The sequence below is a fragment of the Callospermophilus lateralis genome, chromosome 12, assembly GCF_048772815.1.
Source record: "Callospermophilus lateralis isolate mCalLat2 chromosome 12, mCalLat2.hap1, whole genome shotgun sequence".
NCBI lineage: Eukaryota > Metazoa > Chordata > Mammalia > Rodentia > Sciuridae > Callospermophilus > Callospermophilus lateralis.
Window position 1 is genome coordinate 89,164,374 of NC_135316.1, and position 4,644 is coordinate 89,169,017.

At 38.7% G+C, this 4,644-nt stretch overlaps 1 pseudogene; it reads right to left on the bottom strand.

Moving 5' to 3' along the window:
• Nucleotides 1-731: 731 nt before the first annotated feature.
• On the bottom strand, nt 732-1,635 carry LOC143411502 (olfactory receptor 10T2-like; annotated as a pseudogene).
• Nucleotides 1,636-4,644: the final 3,009 nt, after the last annotated feature.

Genomic DNA, 4,644 nt, shown 5'->3' on the forward strand with positions numbered 1-4,644 from the left:
GGGACCGATGGCCAAGACCCACATGGGAAAATGGACATCTTAGCACATTGCAGGGTGACCAGGTGACTTTAACCCCAGTGACATGACTTCATATAAGGAGAGTCCTCCCTCTCAAACTTAGAAGCAACCTTATGGCTAAAAGGGCAGAAATCCTGAGCAGAGTGGGATTTTATTTCTGCTCTTTGTGGCCTGGCCACTTAAAATTGAATGTAAGTTAAATTTTAGAAAAATAAATAAAGGTACAAATATTGCACACATTTTTTTTTAAATCTTGAAATTTTCACCTATAACATCTTTCTGGGAGAGTGAAAAGTTGAAGTTTACTGGAAAGGAACTTTGAAATCAGGTGTGACAATGACAATTATTTCTTCCTTAACAATTGCAGGAAGTTTCTTTTTTTATTGGTTATTTTTAGTAATACATGACAGAGTCCATTTTGATATAATTATACAAGCATGGAACACATCTTATCATAATTAGAACCCTGGTCTTTAGTGTGATTTTGCAATCTGTACAATTAGAAAAATGAGAAATTATACCCAAATGATACAAATGTATGAATTTCCAAGATCATTGTAATGTCATGTGTAGATAATAAAAAAAATAATAAAAAAATAAAAACATCTTAAAACTGCAATATTTGCAATAGGAAAATTGTGAGGCCAGAATATATCAATTAGCACATTAGTGTGCATTAGTTTTTTTTTTAAATATTAAGATTTTTTTATTTGTCAAATAAGAAAAAAAATAATTATACTGCCTACTACTTTCTTTAGGACTATCTGCATTTCTTTGTTCCTTAGACTGTAAACTATGGGGTTCAGCAGAGGTGTCAGCACTGTAGACATGACAGCCAACAGCATGTCTTCAGGTAGACAAAGCAAGCAAATCCATAGTGTATAGACACGACTGTGAGGTGGGAGGAACAAGTCGAGAAGGCCTTATACCTCCCCTTTGCAGAGGGCATCTTCACAACTAAGGACACAATGAAGACATAGGAAATCATAATTAAAATAAAGCTTCCCACCAACACAAAGGCAGAGAGCACAAAAATAGCCATTGCTTCATGGGAAGTGTAATCACAAGCAAGGTGAACCACAGGTGAAATGTCACAAAAGAAGTGCTGGATATTGTTGGAGTCACAAAAGGATAAGTTGAATATAATAATGGTGATGCAGAGAGAAATCAGGAACCCAACCACCCAGGAGGCCATCAAGAGCTGAAAGCAGATCTTTATCAGGACAGGATAATGAAGTGGGTTGTGGATGGCAGTGTAACGGTCGTTGGACATGGCAGCTATGATGAAACAGTTGTTGGCTGCCAGACCAAAGAAAAAAAACATCTGTGTGGCACATTCAGGAAGAGAAATCGTCTTGCTCTTTGAGAGCAAGTCCACTAGCATGCAGGGGATGATTACCATCGTGGTACAGGTTTCTGAAAAGGACAGACCAAAGAGAAAAAGTACATGGGGGTGTGGAGGTTGTGACTGAGCTTGATGGCCATCATTATGGACACATTTGCAAGAAGGATGGTCACATGGGAGGAGAAAATCACTACAAAGAGGAGATTCTGCAGGTCTGGGAAACTGGAAAATCCCCACAGAAGGAATGTATTTACTGCTGTGTGATTGCCCATCTTCCTGTTAGCCACAGACATTTGATACCAATAACACAGATGCTCTTGGTCAAGACTCTGAGATAACTGGAAAAATCTCCTTAGATACTAATGCTGCATGGACTTTAATTTTGAACCCCTGGACAAATTCTGTAAGGCAACTCTTATAGAATTTTAGTAAAGAGACTTAAATGTCCTTGATAAAAGTCAGGTTCAGGAGTCTGAATGATGAGGGGAATGATTTTAGCATGAGAATATATATAAATGCCACAGAGGGCATCCAAGTATCTTCTTGGATTCTATTCAGAAAAGTACTCTTTCTCTCTCTTTTCTGCATTCTGGATCTGCAAGGAAGAGATAAAATACTAATAAAAGTCTTACCAACTGAAAAAAAAAAGAACCCTGGTCTTGTGGACATATATGATGGTTAAGATTAACTGTGGTATATTCATATATGTACATAGGAAAGACGTGTCTTTCCTTTTCCTGTCCCCTCTCGCTTCCCTTCATTCCCCTTTGTCTAATCCATTGAACTTCTAGTCACCCCCACCCTTATTGTAGGTTAGTGTCCATATAACAGCAAAAACATTCAACCTTTGTTTTTTTGGGATTGGCTTATTTTACTTAGTATGATAGTCTCCAGATTCATCTATTTACTGGCGAATGTCATAAAGTCATTCTTCTTTATAGCTGAGTAATACTCCACTGTGTATAGTACCACATTTTATTTATTCATTCATCTGTTGAAGAGCACCTAGATTGGCTCCATAGCTTAGCTATTGTGAATTGTGTTGCTATAAACATTGATGTGGCTGTGTTACTCTAATATATTGATTTTGATTTTAAATCCTTTGGATATATACTGAGGAGTGGGATAACTAGGTCAAATGGTAGTTCCATTCTAAGGAATTTCTGAGGAATCTCCATACTGCTTTCCAGAGTGGTTGCAACAATTTGCAATTCCACTAACAATGTATGAGTGTACCTTCCCCCTCACATCTTTGCCAATATTTATTGTTGCTTGTATTCTTGATAATTGCCATTCTGACTAGAGCGAGGAGAAATGTCAGTGTGCTTAAATTTGCATTTCTCTAATTGCTAGAGATATTGAACATTTAATATATATATTTGTTGACCATTTGTATTTCTTCTTTTGAGAAGTGTGTTTAGTTCCTTATCCCATTTATTGATTGGATTATTTGTTTCTTGGTGTTAAGTTTTTTGAGTTCTTTGTATAGCTTGGAAATTAATGCCCTATCTGATGTGCAGGTGGCAAAGATTTTCTGCATTCTGTGGGCTCTCTCTTCACATTTTTTATTGTTTCCCTTGCTCTGAAGAAGCTTTTTCAGTTCGATACCATCCCATTTATTGATTCTTGATTTTATTTCTTGCATCTTTAGAAGTTGTTGAGGAAGTTGGATCCTAAGCCGACATGATGAAAACGTAGTTGGGTCTACATTTTCTTCTAGTAGGCACAGGGTCTCTGATCTAATGCCTAGGTCTTGATCCACTTAGAGTTTAGTTTTGTGCAGGTTGAGATATAGGGGTTCAATTTCAATCTACTATATGTGGATTTCCAGCTTTCCCAGCACCACTTGTGACTATCTTTCCTCCAATGTATGTTTATGGTGCCTTGTCTAGTATGAAATAACTATTTATGTGGGTTTGTCTTTGTGTCTTCGATTCTATTCCATTGGTTCAGCAGGAAGATTCTTGAAGGAATCCTCTTTGTTCAAAAAAATTGATGACTTTCTAGGGGTTAAAACAGCCTAAATAACAAAGACAGAACCTGTTCTAATTAAGAAAGTGGGAGGTATTTTAGCTTTAATCCTGAAAGGTGATGGTAGTGATAAGGCAGCAAGAAGAGAGGATATGGCAAGGGGATGGAGAGGCTGAGGTCAGGGTCCTATGTGGGAAGAAGTGATTGTGGGAATTCCCCAGGGACAGTGATAGCCAACAGACAACTCTGAATTTAATGGAACATTTTCCATTTCAGTGATATAATTCTTTCTGCAAACTTATCCACCTCAAACACAGGTGAAGTCAATTTCTGGACAGTGTTTTGTGAGAAGCATTTTTATGGAAATAGAGGGAAGGTCTTGGTGTCCATCTAGGTTAACGTGGTGTATGACAGACAATGGAAGCTGGAGCCTTGGGTGATGAAATGGGCAGAAGAATGAGAGCCTCCCGAAGCCCACAGAAATGTTAAGAAGGGCTCTGGACAGCCACAGAACATGGAGTTGGGGGTTTGTGTCCATCTTATCTAGGTCTCAAGTGTCAAGACATCTCCACTTGTTATTTGGATCACTTGGGTTTAACAGCACCATGTTGTAGGTTTTTGGAAATTAAGGTTCAGAATTTTAATGTTTGTTCTATATACTGTGGAAGGTTTTGGAAGTTCCTCTGCTGAAAAATGATCTGATGAAATCAGCATTTCTGAGGGACAGAAGTATAGCATAGGACCAGAATAATAACAAAGCATGGTTCTATGACCATGTTCTGGGAGGGACTGCCAAGCATGGGGGCTTGTGATTTCCAGTGAGATGGACACTAGTTGGTAAAGGCAGTGGAGACATGAGCACTAGTAGATGGTGGCTAATCTGTCTTCCTAGCAGACTGTGAACTTTTTGGGTCAGGGTTACTTTTTAATCCTCAATACTCACTGAAGGGCCTGGCATACAGTAATTATTCGGCACATTTGCTGAATAATTAATGAATGATTGCTGAATAATTATTCAGAACGGGTGCTACCTAGAGTGATGCTGCCTGCTATTGCAAATAACCCCCAAATGTCATGGCTCAGAAATGGTGGAAGCTTATTTCTGATTCATGAATTTCATAATTGGTTCAGGACAGTCCTCTGGGTGGCTTTGGCTTCCCACAGTTTCCTCTCCTTTCCTGCTTGAATCTCTCAAGAACAACTGTAGAATGTGCTCGGAACATGATATACCGAGATGGGTAGGAACTGCCGGAAACAGCCTGGGCTTTGTTCCTCTCTCCTCTGGAAACAGGATGTCCCTCAGGGCTTTT